This window comes from Amphiura filiformis, chromosome 20 (genome assembly GCF_039555335.1).
Source record: "Amphiura filiformis chromosome 20, Afil_fr2py, whole genome shotgun sequence".
Taxonomy (NCBI): Eukaryota; Metazoa; Echinodermata; class Ophiuroidea; order Amphilepidida; family Amphiuridae; genus Amphiura; species Amphiura filiformis.
In genome coordinates this window covers 55,866,767-55,884,691 of record NC_092647.1, presented here as the reverse complement: position 1 = coordinate 55,884,691, position 17,925 = coordinate 55,866,767, and the positions used below count along the sequence as shown (strand labels likewise).

Here is a 17,925-nt window from a genome sequence, read left to right as displayed (position 1 = left end):
TTTTCCAGTCCCCTGAAATGTGATTGACCAACATTCAAGTTTTCCCCCTACCCCTGATTGCAAATGAAGATTGAAAGATTGTCACAATCCAGATAGACTGTTTTCACATTTGAAGACAATTCAAGACTTCTAAATGTTTTTACTTATGACTAAGAGGTGTCCTTACTCCTAAAACAAGAAGTTTGTTCAAGTAGGACTTGATAAACATTCATAAGTATTTGCTTTGGACTTAAACACTATGTATACATAGGCTCCACATGCTGCCAGGTAGCTTATTGTTCTGTATTGCCAGATTTTGCAGTACTACAGGTGGCAGTTACTGGTATCCATTAACCCTAACCGAAGCTGTAGTTTGTTTGCTCTCAGAAGAAAGAAGAAATGAAAAAGGAGAGAAAATGAACAAAGAAGTCACTTAGTACCCCCTGGATTTGAACCTCGGACCCCTCGCATGCCACACAGAAGATCATGACCTGTAGCCACGGGGGTTACGCTGGCCCGGCCAGTGATTCCTTGGGTATTTATGACTTTTAAGCTGATTGCATCATCGCATCACATGGAATGTATGCACGTCCAGTGGTTTTAATAGTGAGATTAAGTGAAACTCGGTTCGGTTAGGGTTATATCAAATCAAATTTATTTGGTAAATTGGTAGTCTTTGCATATGGTCATTTTCACGGTAAAGGGTGTAACTTTTGATTTTTAGGGTCAAAATTTCAAACCACTTAAATATGTTTCTGTTTACTGAAATCATGCATAGAAGCAACTTAAATTCCAGTAAAATAATGTTTCAAGGCTTAAACCTTTTGATTTCTAATAAAAAATTGACATTTCCATAACATTTTGGTTAAAATCTAAGAAAAATGTATTTTACATAACCTCAGAAAATTATGACATGAAAGCTGGAATACATGTGAAATCCCATTCCAAAGTAAGTCAACAGATATAAGTTAAATTTTATACCATGTTTTGCTATGTTTGTAATTGCAGTTTTGAAAATTTTTAACATCAAGTGTCATTTACAATGGAAATTTCCAAACCTTAAACATATTTTTTAAGTTTTAATTGGGTTCCTAAAATAATTTGAATGTCTAACTTCATGTACAAATACTACTTGATGAAAGGAACCTCCCAGCCAAGTTTCACAGAAATTGGAGTTATTTTTAGAATTGGCAATTCAAGCGATTTGTGTTTCGGAGGCTTCAGTTAACAACACAGGTGATCATAAAAGTAAAATATTTGGCTAACTACTACAAGTTGACATAAAAAAATAGGTAAAAAATATCACAATTACCCATTTTCATGCTTTGCTTCTAAGTATTGAATTTCAGTTGAGACAAAAATTAAATTATCACAGCAAGTCATTTTTTGTTTCGGAGGCTTCATGTTAACAATTGTTAAACATTGCAGAAGTAGTTTTTTTGAAAACAACAGTGTTGGGATCATCTAAGCTGTTATTTTCTTGTGTGTATTGAATCAATGATTCTATGTGGCAGATATTGTAGATTTATCACATGTTAATTTTTTCACCCATTTGTTAACTTGTATGGTGTTTTTTGCATGTGAAGCCTCCGAAACAGGCTTTTATGGGTATCAGTATATTTTTCAAACATTAACCATAATGTCAAATTTTTTTTTTTTTTATGACATTCTGCACATATCAAGTAATAATTACAATGCAGATATCAGTATGAAACACACTAATTTAGATATGCATAGATGATAATTAATGTTACTGTTGTTTCGGAGGCTTCATTTGTTTCGGAGGCTTCAATTGTTAACGGAAAGTTTGTATTGGGTCCCATTTTCAAACGGTGATATATATCTCCACGATTTAAAAACATGTGACTTGAGGATCTACTTTGCTACATTTTGATAAATAGATTGGATGAGCTCTTTTATTTATATTTGCACAAGCTTGCTGAACAGTTTGTTTCGGAGGCTTCAAAAAAGTTAACGGAAAACGGCTCTTTGAAGTCAAGATTTTATAAAAATTTTAAAAGCTTGCAAATCGACTAATTTTTGTTACCCATTTCAAGTTAAGATAACAACTGTTATGAATCAAGAAGAAGTGAAGAAATAACCAAGAATTATGAACCAAAGCTACACCCACAAAGTTTGTTAACAATTGTTAACGGAAAATGAAGCCTCGAAACGACAAATATCAAGTCCGGTTCTCAAAAATGCAGGGCTGTTCACAATTAAATCTAATGTGGCAGTGTTTACTGAACATATGACTGTACTTTCAGGATAAGAAAAAGTATCCATGAACTAATTGAAGAAAACACAGGGTTTTACAAAAATGTTACTGTTTTTTATAGTTTTTCAAAATGGCAATATTAAGTACATTTAAGCCTGCTAAAACTGAACGCAGTAACTCCCAAAGCTGATTATGCTACCCAAGGTAGCTGCTAACTAGATGACTTATGTGGCCAAAAATCATGGAATTCTGTGGCTTTATTAGAACACTACGGATTAAAATGTTAAAAATCCAAAGTTACACCCTTTACCGTGAAAATGACCATATACATTGTAACTGTCTTTGTAGGCCAAGCAATTTCTGTACATGTGCAACATTCTTGTACATGATCTGTTAAAAATTATAAGATATTGGGTGACATAATTCAAACCAAAAAACAAAGAAATGTTCAATTATTGCAAAAATTTAGCCTCTATACCTGGAGTAAGGAAGTTTTTACAATATGGGTATCCCCCCTTTATCTCCCTAGGAGAGGGGAGGGAACTCAAGCTTGGTTTGGGTAGGGAAGTAGCCCTTGCTTCTGACAATCATTTATGGCTGGCAACTCTCTATCAAATGTCATTAACCAGATAAAGAATTTACTTGGCATTTGTATTTAGCAAAACAATACACATTTCGGCAAGGACAAGTAAACAAATAATCAATGACTGCTATTCTTAAGAATCAAGGAAGTGGTAATGATAGAGTAAATACACGATGTGAGACAATAGGAAACAAATAGACGTCTAGCAAAACAAAAGAAAACAAAGAGTAACACAGCGATCTTACCTTGGAACAATGAACTTGAATATAAACAATGAAATGCTGCTTGTTATTGATTTATTAGGGAACAAACCAAAAGTTCAATGATGTCCTATAAGTAAAAGTTCTGTTTGACAATGTTCATTAGTTCGTTAGGGGAGGGGGTTTAAAAAAGTCTGATTTTGTGTGTAAAAGCAACTTAAAATATTGGTCAAAGTCAATCTTTCAGGTTGGACTTTTCAACAATTTACCCTTACATGTTTCAGGGCTCAACCGATAATCGTATCAGATATTGTATCAGCCCGATATTTGAGATATCGGTATCGAATCGGATATCGGTTTAAAAAAAATCAAATTAACTGTGAATGATCATAGCACTTCAGAGTAAGTCCAGTGGTTCTCTAAAGTCGACGAAAATTAAAAAAAAAACCCAAAAACCCAACACTTTATTCCCTTTTTTTCACCAAGATCGGAGCGGATATCGGCCGATATTATAACATCGATATCGGATCAGTAGAAAAATGCCATTTCAGTTGAGCCCTATTCCTAACAAAAGCACTCTCATTTAGAAATAGGACTTCATTGAACTTTTAGGTTGTTCCCTTACAGGCATTGTGTTTTCCTGATGACCTCTTCTTTATGAAGTTTGAATTTAAAAAATGATTATGAAAACTTGTCCGACGGTGAACACGCTAAAATTTTACCAATTGATTATGAATACAATTTTGTTTTGGCATGAGACTGAGATCAATTTATTTTGCTGAAAATCCTGTCATAATTAGACTTCTGGTTCCAGAGATGGTCATTTTACAGTTATCTTACAATAACATACAAGGAAGTTTAATACAATTATTGGCTATATCTCAAGATCAATATTATATTTCCGACATGTGACCCATTATGCTTGATCCTGTCAAAAAAGGAGAGAATATGAACAAAGATTCAAAGAAGTTGCTTGGTACCTGTGGGTTTTGACCCCAGGACTGCGCGCATGCCAAGCAGTGCATCGTCACCCAGTAGCCACAGGTTGCGTCTTTGTAAGATTTTGTTAGATTTAGCATGGTTAGGGTTTATATTAGGCCTCAATGACGTGGAAGAAGAGGTTAAATAACCCTAATGCTGCAAGTGGTTCTTAGCTATCGGAATAGAAAGAAGGAATGAAAAAAGAGAAAAGATGAACAAAGAAGTTGCTCGGTACCCCTGGGTTTCGATGCCAGGACCCCTTGAATGCAAATCAGTGCATCACTTACTAGTAGCCACTGTAGCCACAGGTGTTTCACTGGCCCGGCCAACGAAACTGTGCTTATGACTTAGGGTGATTATGTTACGGTATCGCATGAGATGCATGTGCTGTGGTTTTGCTTTGTTAGATTTGATTAAATTAAGCATGGTTAGGGTTAATGTACTTGCATGGTAACACCAGAGAAGATGTACATCAGTGGTATAGCCAGGACAATTTCAGAGGGGGGGGCAGAGGGACAGGGAAAAGGTAACTTGCAATGGGAAATTTTGTCAAAAGCCCTCTTGCCCGCACCCCTCCCCCTCTTTGCTAGGCCACTGTGTGTACTGAGTTTGACCAGAGAAGCTAGCATTAACCATGACCTTGCTATGAACTAAAACTAGTTGGTGACAATGACTCTGAAAGGACCTGAGTCAATAACTAAACTTGGAAATATATGGCTCACAAAGTATGGTACAATCAAAATCATTGTCAAATCAAAATAGATAGGTCCTACAGGTGTTTTAATGAATTTGACAGGTCCAAGGAGCCTTAGATATAGGCCTACATGCTATATGAGCATCTATGCTAAGAGCTAATTGCTTTTCAAAATGCTAAATGTGACAGGTTTTTGCCTATTAAAAAGGCCTAGCTAGATTGTTCATTTTTTTAGATTTTGAATAGTGAGCACACACACACATGTACAAACATTCAAATAAAGTAAATATTGCTTTATATAAACAGGGAAGTGGGTGGAAACTGCAGGTGCTACCAGGGCTGATGTACAATTGTACAATGTGTATATGGATCATATTGTATTTATTCATAGACAGGTGCAGTACTCATGTGACACCCAATGTATGATAAAATCACTAAATTACATGTAGTCCAATGATGTAAATGATGAAACATGTACATGCTATATGGCAAAAACAGAAGAAAACATGTTAAAAGTAGTAACGAAAATGGTTGTTAACTTAGCAACTAGGAATGCTATCTAGACTTGATGAGTTTTCAACATATATGAAACTTTTATTTTTAGGACAGATTTTTGATAATAATAATTTTAACAATTTTGAAATTTCGAACATAAGATTGAATAAATATATTTAATATTTGGGTCATAAGCAGCTGGTTGCACATCTAGTGGGTTTATGTAAATTTGTTCTGTGCTCTTACATGTACTTTCGCATCATGAACGGTGAACCTATTGTACACGATAAGGCTGTGACCTATCGGGTAATGACGTATTCGGGTACCGAGGTAAATTTCGAGGCGGGTAACTTGGTACCGAAATTGCAAAAAAAAAAAAAATAATAAAATTTTTTTTTTTTTTTTTCAAAGTTTTTTTTCGGTTTTGTAGTGTCTCTGGACCTAGACCTAAATGCTAGGATCATGGTTGACCTAAAAAAAAAAAAAGAAAAAAAAAAAGAAAATTGAATTTTGCACATTGTTTTGTAATTTTAATATGAAAATTGATACATAGTTTTCATGTCATACTCTATTAATGATATCAAAATGCATTGAATTTGAATTTGAAAATTTTTTTTATTTTTTAATTCGGGTAATCCGTAAATGGAATTTGTATCCGGGTAGGGAAAAAACAGGCGGGTACCCGAATATCCGGGCTTGAGTCACTGCCTTAGTACACGACATGCAGCGCAGGGATGAATAGTCTTGATATCTGTGATTTCAATTTAGAATACAGAACTAGACAGTGGTACAATGGTTTCAGATGCAGTTGTATACTGATCTGATATAGTAAAACCTGTTTGTGATGAAAGTAGATCTGTCAACTAATTTAGGCTGGGTACATTTCCTGGTACAGGTGTAATTAACCATGGGAAATTTGCTTCTTGCTTCTCTCTCATCATAGAACGTGACTTTGATATGGATGCTATGACCTGTGGATAAAAGGATTGGATTATCCAGCGAGCCCTGCATGCAACAAAACCCAAGACTCACAGAAAATTGAACCAAAGCCAGATTAGGGTGGCATTTCTACATGAATGCATCCGGTGTAAATGTTTGACAACCCAGAAGAAATATATTTGGTAAGTACCAAATGCAGAGGATTATTCTCTTGCAGTTGAATTTGGATTTAGACTTGTTTACAGGGATAGAATTTCAGTGCATTCACAATGATCTTAAATGGTCCAGTCTCTAAGGACTCGGTTCTTGTACTCCAATATTGGTGTGCACTCTTAAGAATGACCTGAATGTGTTTGGAACAAAAACTCATTCCCTGCAACTTGATGTCAACTTTTAAGCTATACAAATATATTGAGGTGGTTGAACTTTGTCACTGGGAATGAGGCCATCATGCCTTGTTGGAATTTAATATAAGAAAATGTATTCACACTTATTTTGCTGTAACTAGATATGGGTGAAACTTAATCTAGATTCTACATGTAAGTACAAATGATTTGGCACTATCAACATGACCAGAAACCCGCCAAGAAACTTGTTTTTTCCAGAAAATGATCTCTCACATTATTGATATGAATTTTCTGGCAAGTGTGCAATAATTTTGAGGTAAATTATTTTTCAATGATGCATGGTATTTAACTCTTGATCATAGCAAAAGTGGAGTGAATGCTATAAAAGGCTAGTGACTGGGGGTGCAAACTCTCTGATCACTGAAGTCCTGTAACTGCCCCTTCCTAGTGACCACCACTGTCTAGGTGAGGCCTGTTGAGTACACCTCAGAGAGGGTAAGTGATGGTTTTAACCTAATTTAAGCAAAAAATATATTAATTTTTTCCAGGGCAATGAGAAATGAGCTTTCTTGTGATACCAAAATCTCAGTGTTGATGAGAAAAAATGGGGATGAGGCTGTCGTTCTGGTCACACACATTTACATAAATGAATAAATTAAGAAATAAAATTTAAGAAGTAAGAAATAAAGCAAGAAGCAAACTCTCAAGCAACCATACTTCAATCTACTTGCTCAGTGTTTTAAGTGCATTGTTTCATCTCTTGTCTCTCTTCTCAGCCATCTGCCCTGATCCAACCTTTCATTCAGGTTACTTTGGGTCATTTCTTGTTCTGTCAACAAAGATATCATCTTCCCCAATCTCCATATTTGGACATATTGCTGAAAAAATCTACAGATTTGTAATGTTTATCATACAGATTTGATATGTATTCTGATATGCATTTATCGTTTGAATTTTGTTGTAAGCTTTATGCTATATAATTCTAGAAAAAGAATAGTGTGAAAAGAAAATTGTTCATTATTTTAAAAAACACTTTCTTTTGTGGGGAACAGTTCTAGGTTTGACATCTGTGAGACATTCTTGGGAAGCTATTAAGTGGTACTTATAAAAGCAAACAAACTGTACAAATGTATAACATATTTCCTCAAATAGACGCCCCCTTCAATTAAATGCCCCCACCACTTATTTCAACCAAGACATTTTAAAAATGCTGATATTTCCATGCTATCTTGTGTAGTAAGCTTACCAAGGTGCACACATCGTCGCTAATGGCGTCGGTAATTGGCGAAAATCAGGTCTTTAACCCGGAAGTGAACCGGAAATCATCGTTCCTAAGTTCATAGTTTGTCATTTCAGTGTGAGTTTTAAGCTTACCTAATGATTTCAATGGGAATTATCATTCTAAAAATGACCTCTAATAAATGCCCCCGGTGTCGTCACTTAACATTCAAAGACGTAACGCATGATCGTTCCCCAAGTCAAAAATACCCCCCTATTTTGCGCGGTTTCAAGAACATTTTCGTCATTTTTTACCCCTATTTTACATGAAAACGGGTACAAATTAGCCTTAAAAAATACCCCTATTTTTTGCATTTCAAGTACACATTTACAAAAGTACCCCTTTTTTAACATTTCAAGAACACTTGTTCTGATTCATTGTCCTTTCTGTCGGAGAACTCTGTTGTCCTTTTGATATGTAAATGAGGAAAATAACAGAAAAATATATACAAATACATCCAATAGGATGCATCATGTGTTTTTTATGATACAGTTATCAACAATGTAATCTTTCCTCCGTTTTTTTTTTTTTTTTTGCAAAATAAAGCTTGAATGTGACCAATACATAAACTGACTGACAAAAATTACGAACTCTGGCATTTGCCACGAATTCCCTCACTCAAACCACTATATCAGCCCCATCTTTAGATATTTTCAAGAAAAACCTCTAGCTTGCCGGTCACCAAATAGTTAGCGATTTGCGGTTTTCGCCCTACTGACTGCAACTTCAGAAGGTTCAGAAGGAACAATTCCTTTATGATAAGGTGCCATTTCGAAGAGTTTGTGACCCGGTTTGTGGGTACCCAGTTTGTCAAGGCTCCGGAGGCCGGGCGCGTCATTAATAAAGCTGATGAAAAAAAGTCCCATGGAATCAGCGGCCAAACTGGGTAAGTCCCCGGTGACGTAATCGGTGTAAACAAACCATGAAAGCGTGTTGCTGAATATTTAGGCCGGGATATTAGAAAGGCAAAAAACTTTCACAAAAGTGAAATCCGGGAGTAAATTAATCATGATTCACAAAAATATACCCTATTTTTTTTATTTCGAGTACACCGTCGTCAAAAACAACCCTATTTTTTAAACATCGCGAACATAAAATGTTCGCGAACATAATTAAAAATAACCCCTTTTTTCGCGAAATTGGGAGCGATCATGCGTACACATAGTCAATGTTAAGTGACGACACCGGGTAAATGCCCCCCTTTTGGAAATGCAATGCCCCCGGGATTCAAGGAAATACGGTATTTACATTTATGTAATTCTCAGGTCGTGTGAAATGAAATTAAAAAATGTTTTATTTCTATTGCCACCTTGAGTTACTTAATTCTTGTATTGTTCCTGAAGATACCTAAAATAATTTGGTTGCAGCTTACCAGCAATAACTTTTGGGTCAATTATTAAAATTAGTTTGTTTTCAGGAACAGATGCAGTTTGATTTTTGAAGCTCTTGGACACAACTTTTGACACTTGGAGCTATAAATGTGAGCCTTCTTGTCTGTGCTTCTTGTATAGGAAATGGCCTCAAATGGGAGTAGGTCACCCTTAATCAGTTATCAGCTAAGGATATGTGTAAGATTTAACTGACCATGTTTTCCTGCTGACACCCCCAGGCTGGTGGCTGATGATGGGTGTGAGCACTACCCTACTGCCAATACAGGTTTGGTCTGGTATATCTGAAATCTTCACCTTATTTGGGAAAGATTTTGTACTAAAAATGACATGTGGAGCACTGGGAATAGTTATTATGAACTTGAGAGTAACCTATCTTGACACTGTGACAACTGTTTTGACGCAATATGATGCCATATGAAAGTTACAAAGTACACCAGGGAAGGTCATACTTTGCGAAAATTGTAAAATGAGGTTGGGTAATTAGTTTTGAAAAATATTATCAAATAGGACAACAAAAGTGATAACAGAAGCACCAAGCAAGCAAATATATTTATGACCTCCCCCTACACACCCCGGACATACCCCTGCAACCCCCCACACACATATCTTTTATACACATATTCACTGATAACCGTGGACCCGTATTGTGTGTGTTGTTGTTAACAGTAAAAATGTGGACCCACACACACAGACATATCATAATCCAAACGTGGACTTCCGCTAACCGTGGACCTTTACACCTACGATAGAGTACCCTTACTATTCCATATGCAAAGTTATGCTGTATAGCACCCTCTGCCGCTGTCTTACGACCGTTGACGTCCACATTATTTGCATGCCAAGAAATCCTGTTTTCAACAAGTTTTGTAAAGTACTTGGCAACATTCCTTCTCCTCCTACATTTAGGCCTAATGGTTTATTAACTATTCAAAAATAGCACAGAACTTGCACGTGCAAATCCGACAGAGATTTGAATACATTTGAGAGAGAAAACCCTGCTTATCGTACAGCACAGGAAACACTGCAAATGTTTTGATAAAACTAATGCCATGTAGAGTGAAATTTTAAGATTTCATGCTTGGTAATATTTTAACACGAAATAATAAGTTACAAAATAGTTCAGAAACTCGGTTATAGGAGGTCAGTGAATTGGTGATCAAACTTTATTCTACACTTGTAGTATACAAGTGCAGTATTAACTTGAACCAAAGTGTTTGGACTGCGTGCAGTTCATGAGAATACTTTCAAAGTTTCAAGTGATAGAGGTTGATAAGAAATTATAGAAAGATTGCGATTTCCAAACGTAGCATCGAACGTACGTGGAATCTATTCAAAATCCCGTCACAGTAGAGTGATTTTGAATAGATTCCATGTACGTTCGATACGTACGTTTGAAAATCGCAATCTCGCTATTATAATATTTTAAAAGGTGATATGATGATATTATTATGAAAACCAATCAAGACACCATTCTTTGGTTGAACTTGAATTATACTACTGGGTTAAAATTAGTTAGAATAGGAACTGGGGATGGAAGTGGACATGACATCGGTAAACTGGGAAATAGATTAGGACGTGGTCACTTTGTCTTTCATCATAGATTTCTGTTGTGTGTTTTATTTTGAGTGGTGTATATTTAAAAAAAAAGGAACTTACTGAAAAATACAGTGATATACATTAATAACATGAATCAACCACCCCAGTATGTTGTCATTCTTTGTGTATTTTCTAATCACCAACAACTGTTTTGAATCATTTGCATGCAGACATGGTGGATTGCTCAGTGTGGAAATTGTGTCGTAAAATTCTCAATTTCATGCAATATTAAAATCAACAGAGTGAGTATATGTAATTAAATTCAGCCTAGTAGAATAAACCAAAGGCACCAAAGCAATTCGTCACTGGTGCCACAAGCCATAGGTTTTGATTTTACATGTTGTACCCTAGTTTTATAGAAGCAATAGAAGTCTGTTCTCTAACTATTTGTGATTGCCAAGTCACTCTCTGCAAATTGATGTGGAATGACTGACTAAATGGCTGCTTGAATATGTATGTTCTGATATGAGTATTTCATGTTGTAACCCAAGCTGAGGTACATTAATTTAATTTTGGTGATATCATCACCTTTAACATTCAGGACATAGACATAGGTATGACTGAACCATATACACGAGATCTTTATCTTTTAGGGATCAATAAAAATTTACAGGATGCCAACAGGAGTCGTGTTCACATTGTTGGACGTACGCCCGGCGGAACTTGGTCGGCGCAAGTTGCTAGGAGTAGCGGTAGGCGCTGCCAGGAGTAGGTGCAGTGTGAACGATGGTCAGCGTAAGTTCCGCCAGGCGTACGTCCGACGATTTACTCCTGACAAAAGTCAGGAGTAGCGAGCTGGGTGTAACCTCCGCCAGGTGTAAGTTGCAATGTAAGCGCAGATTACGCCTGGCACCGGAGTAAGTTTGACCTTCTGTTGGTCAGAACTAAGAAATTACATATCGCATGGTTGATAAAGGTCACAGAAACACCGGAAGTGGTAGCCAATGTTTACGCCGACCAGAAGTGAATGATTGGTGGAACTAGTCGGCGTACTGCTAGGAGTAGGTTAGGTGTGGACACGCGGTAGGAGTAGGGAAAATATTTATGGAATTTTTATCAAAGTTAGAGTAAGTTTACGCCGGGTGTAACTCAAAATGTGAACACGACTAGGGAAGGTGAGAATACAGAAATGTTAAAAGGGGAAGGTCACAGGTCACAGCATAAGCTAAGGCACGTATGCGAAATCGGTGGCAAAATTACAGCATTTTATTGATATTTAGCGACATATATTTGGTTATTAGCTATAACCGAAGGAATATTAATATCATAGTGATCATCAAGGTTGAAATTTTTGTGCAGAAGATTATCTAATAACTGCCTATAATGGAGGAAAATGACAGCTACGCGGGGGCTTTAAACGCCAGTTCTGCTAACATGGCCGACACCAACCCATACGGTACAAGGTCACAGCCTGTTACACGGCCTGCTGAACAACGGCATAATCACCCGGTAGTGTTCTTTAAGAATAGGGGCGTGGTTACGGACATTGAATGGAAAGAAAACAAGTATCTAACAAATGAGGAGGTGTACATAGCTATAAGTAAATCAATCAGACAGGAGTACATTGAAGGCGTCCAACGCATTGGCAGTTTATGGCGTCTATATATCAGTGACTTAACATCAAGATGCAAGCTGATGGCAGAGGGTCTGAATATCAGAAGTAAGAACGTTACGATTCATGAAAACAATCCGTACATAATACAACCAGATTCCACAACGGTCCGTGTATGTGGCGTGCCCCTGTCGGTGAGTGACAGTTGCATACTCGGTGCTTTGAGAATGGTAGGAGCTGAAATCAGAGGAGAATGTAAGAAAGAACAATTGCGAGTTGGAGGTAAACTAGTCAAGTGCTTAACAGGGAATAGAAGAGTAGAAATAAAGAAACCTAAAGAACCGTTACCCAGATATGTTGCTATACTCGGCTTCAAAGCCAAGTTATACCACCAGGGCAACCCAAGACAAGCGTAAGTAACATGTAGTCACTGTCTGCAAAAGGACACTATGTTGGCACATGTAAGAATGAAATAAAGTGTGCAATCTGCCAAAATGATGGACATGCAAAAGGGACTTGCCCGGATAAAGTATGCAATATACCAGATGTATACATTGCGCCTACACCAACAGAATCAGAACAAGAAACACAGTTATCACCTTCTGTGTTAACGACGGCAGAGAACGTGTCAGTTCTGGTCCAAAGCAACAACAAGGACTTTTAAAACTAAGAGCTGGCAAACTGGAGTTTACTAAGAACCCTAGCATTAGAGGCGAGTCTGACTCGTCAGAGGATTCGCAGTCAGATGAATCTGTATATGAAGACACAAGTATGAGCGCAGTGACTCCGTCGCCTACCCAGATAGGTGAGAAGAGAAAGCAGAAAAGCAAAAGTAACCATCAAAAGAGAAGGAACAGAGGATCAAGATCAAAAGGAAAAAGAAAGTAGTTGTGTTAAAAGATGTAATGTTGATCAAATGTGAATAAACTCTAATACCTATGAATAGAAATTACGTACACTTTGTATCCCTAAATGTTAGGGGTTACTGAAATAAAGAAAAACGTAACATTTTATATAAGTGGTTAAAAAATCAAGAAACCGATATTTGCTTCCTTCAGGAAACATATCTTGATAAAAACTTGGAAAATATTATATCCAAAGATTGGAACATGGAAATAATTAGTTCTTTTGGAACCAATAGAAGCAAAGGTGTTACAATACTATATAAAAGTAAGCTTGATATTGCAATAGAAAAAATATGTGTAACAGATGATGGTAGAAGAATTTTAGTTAATATGTCTATAGAAAATAAGAAATTTACACTGGTTAATTTGTATGCGCCAACAAAAAAAAGATGTATAAAGATATGTTTTTCAAAAAGACATTTCACTGGATTAGAAGACATGCAAAATATGCTTTGATTGTTGGAGGCGATTTTAATTATGTTCAAAATAAAATTAAAGATACTAAAGGTGTCAAAGGAAACTATGAACAATGTAAATACTTGCAAAAAATGATTAAGCATTTGAAGCTTTTAGATATATGGAGAAAAATATGGCCTGAAAAAAGGCAATTTACCTGGCGTCAGTTATCACTAGGTATAGCTTCAAGATTAGATTATTGGTTAATTTCTACAAGATTACAAGAATATGTTGAGAAAACTGATATTAGACCCTCCATAAAATCAGATCATAACATAATCTCATTGAAATTGAAAATTAAAACAATAAAATCAGGTCCTGGTTACTGGAAATTCAATTCATCACTCACTGAAGACCAAAATTACAAACAAGATCTAAGACAGGTAATAAGTAAATGCCAGAAGGACGGTGAGCGACAGCAATTGTCCAAACAACTAATATGGGAGTTGTGTAAAAGAAAAATAAGAGATTTCACTATTGATTATTGTAAGAAAAAGTCCAAATGTAAAAAACAATCTTCTGGAAAACTTAGAAAAAGATGTTCAACTATTAGAAAATAAAATGGACAAAGATGCTAATTTATACAAAAATGAATATATTGAAGCCAAAGCAAAACTAGAAAAAAGATACAAAGAAATTACCAAAGGGGCAATTATTAGAGCTAGAGTAAAATGGTATGAAGAGGGTGAAACCAATTCAAAATACTTTATGGGCCTTGAAAACATAAAGTAGTCAAAAATTCAATTACGGACTTAAGTCGAAAAATGGTAAAAGTATTACGAATATAGATGATATACTCAATGAGACAGTAGAATATTACAGTAATTTGTATAAGTCAAAGGAAATTAAAGATGAAGATATTGACTCGTATGTCAATAATATTCGTGTAGAAACATTGACAAATGAAGAATCAGATATATGTGAAGGTATGATAACTGTAAATGAGTGTACAAAAGCTGTCCAACAGTTAAAAATAAACCGGTCTCCTGGAAGTGACGGTTTAACTTCAGAATTCTACAAATGTTTCTGGGAGGATATTAAAGTAATGGTAACTGATTCATTAAATGAAGGTTTTGAAAATGGTGAAATGTCTTTTTCTCAAAGAAGAGGGATAATCAATTTACTTTACAAAAGGGTGAAAAAATAATTTAGATAATTTTAGTCCAATATCTCTGTTAAATTATGACTATAAGATATGTACTAAAGTATTGGCATCACGTGTTCAAAATGTCCTGAACAAAATAATTAGTGTTGATCATGTGGTTATGTTAAGGGTAGATTTATTGGTCAAAACATAAGAATGATTGAAGATGTTATTGAATATTAACGAAATGGATAATGAATGTGCTGTTCTCTTTATTGATTTTCAAAAAGCTTTCGATTCGTTAGAAATTAACTTCTTGTTAACGTGTCTTGAAAGGTTTGGTTTTGGGGTACAATTTTTAAATTGGGTTAAAACCATATATGCCAATATAAATAGTTGCATTTCTATGAATGGGTGGCTATCAAAGTCGTTTAAACTACACAGAGGTATTCGTCAAGGATGTCCTCTTTCAGCTTTGTTATTTATTATGGCTGCTGAATATATGTCAACATGCATTAGAAATAACGATAATATAAAAGGTGTCACATTTAATAATGATCTAGAATTGCAAATTAAAATTGTCCAATTAGCTGACGACACTACGGTTTTTGTTAATGACATGGTTTCTGCAAACAATGTCATGAAAGAAATAGAAAGATTTAGTTCTGTATCTGGTGTTATAATGAATAAGAAAAAACAGAAGCTATATGGCTGGGCAAAAACAAACCACCTGGTTTAAATAAAGAGATCAAATGGACGGAAGATCCAGTAAAATGCCTTGGAATATATTTTGGTAAAAAAAAAAAAAAAAAAGTCGAGGAACTCAATTGGGAACCAAAATTGAAAAAATTAGAAAAATTACTGAATTGTTGGAAAGCCAGAAAGTTGACATATTACGGTAAAGTCAATATTATTAAATCAGTAGGTATTTCACAAATATTGTACAATGCTAGTTGTATACATGTCCCTGATTACGTTTTTAAAACTGTTAATAAACACATATTTACCTTCCTTTGGGGTTCAGGTACAGAAAAGTAAAGAGAAAAACTATTACTGGTTGCATGGAGCAAGGTGGGATGAAAATGATCAATCTTGAACATCAAGTACAGGCACTTAAAATAAAATGGGTATCTAGAATGTTAGATGGAAATGACAATGCGATTTGGAAAAGAATATCAAAGTACTGGTTTAAACCACTTGGTGGGCTATCGTTAGTACTTGAATTTAATTGTAAGAGTGCTGATGTAAAAAACATGGTGTACAAGGATTTTCCACTTTTCTACAAAGATGTATTGGAAGCTTGGTATTATATGCAGGGAAACAAGATGAAAGATTCTAATGTTAATACAAACACAATTTTGTGGGGAAATAGCCATGTGAAATGTAAAGGTAAAATATTATTATTCAAAGAGTGGATCAATGCCGGTATTATTTATTTGAAAGATATTATTGTAGAAGACAGATTTCTAAATTTAAAAGAGTTATCACGAATGGTTGTAAGCCCTATGAATATATTTAACCTTCACAAAATAATTGAGGCAATCCCAAAAACTTGGAAGTTACAAATTAAGGAAAAAAGGTTATATTCTTGTGAGAGAATTCCCAGTTCATTAGTTGAGTTAAAAAACAAGAAAGTTAAACACATTTCCTTACTAAAACAAAAGAAATATATAATATTTTAAGTACATGTTTCGAGAAACCAGTTTGCATCCAATACTGGGATAAACAATTAAATGTTGTAGACAAGCCGTGGAATAAAATCTTTTTATTTAAAATCCGAAATAGACTGATTAATAAATTAGGGCATTTTCAATTCAATGTTCTTTATAATCTCATTCCATGTAGAAGAAATCTCCACAAATGGAAACTTAGTGACATTGATATTTGTGACTTTTGTAATTGTACTGACAACTATGAACATTTCTTTATAACATGTTCAAAAAATAAATCGTTTTGGAAGCAATTTTCCGCATTTATATGCCATATTCAAAATATTAGAGTGTTTAATATATGTTTAGAAAAAGTTATTTGTGGATGGCATATTGACAAATCTGAATACAATTTATCAAATATTTTGATTATTTTAGGCGCTTATTCAATTTATAAATCAAAAATCATATATAATGATACGAAAAAAATCATTCCAATTTCGAGTTTATTTATTCAAGAAATTAAAACATTGACCAAATAATTTCAAACACGAAAAGAAAGTTAAGAATCGACATTGATTCAAATGGTTGGCAGTACGGTAAAGTGTACTGGAATGTTGTGTAATCTTGTCTTAAACTATGAGGTTCTAATATGTATAGACCTGTAAAATGATAACATGGGTGTATTGAACATGTAATCCCAATCAAAAAATATTGTATGATAATAATACATGTAGGCCCATTATGAATAGGCCTGTAAGATGATAACATGAGGTATTAAACATGAAATCCCAATCAAAAAATATTGTATGATAATAATACATGTAGGCCCAATGTAGGCCTGTAAGATGATAACATGATGTATTGAACATGAAATCCCAATCAAAAATATTGTATGATAATAATATACATGTAGGCCCTATATGTATAGGCCTGTAAAATGATAACATAATGTATTGAACATGAAATCCCAATCAAAAAATATTGTATGATAATAATACATATAGGCCCAATATGTATAGGCCTGTAAAATGATAACATGATATATTGAATATGAAATTCCAAATCAAAAATATTGTATGATAATAATATGAGTAATGTCAAGTGAAGCATGATATTATGTATTAATTATGATATAATAAGGATATATGGAAAAGAGATAATAACAAAGAAATAAAGGCAATTTGACGCACCTCTTTGAGGTTAAAGATAAAAAAAAAAAAAAAGGGGAAGGCTGAATTATTGTTTTTTTCTCAAAATTAACTGTAAAAACCTTGTTTTCCCCCCAAGTGTACCATCAACCAACTGAGTCATCAAAATTTGGACAAAAATGCCTGTTTTAAGAGAATCACAAAAAAATGGATTTTCCACCAAGTGTTTTCAACCACCCTACATGTAATCTTTGCACTTGCAAGCGATTTTGATCATTTTGTAAAATGAAATATGATGTTACTCATTGTGAACATCCTTGTCCCAGTGCATTCCTTTTTAAAGGGATTTTTATTGATCAAGAACCTACCCCAAGCAGTAGCAGAGGGCTACAAAGGAATTGCAGATCCCACACACCGACATCGCCT

General features: G+C 34.9%; 1 protein-coding gene across 1 annotated transcript in view; it reads left to right on the top strand.

Annotated features, from left to right (window-relative positions):
- LOC140142978 (uncharacterized) overlaps positions 1–17,925 on the top strand; it is a 109,026-nt gene that overhangs the window by 3,946 nt on the left and 87,155 nt on the right. The window contains exon 2 of the mRNA XM_072165004.1: positions 6,094–6,271. The gene's annotated coding sequence lies outside the window, so the exon portion shown is untranslated. The remainder of the gene's footprint in view (positions 1–6,093; positions 6,272–17,925) is intronic.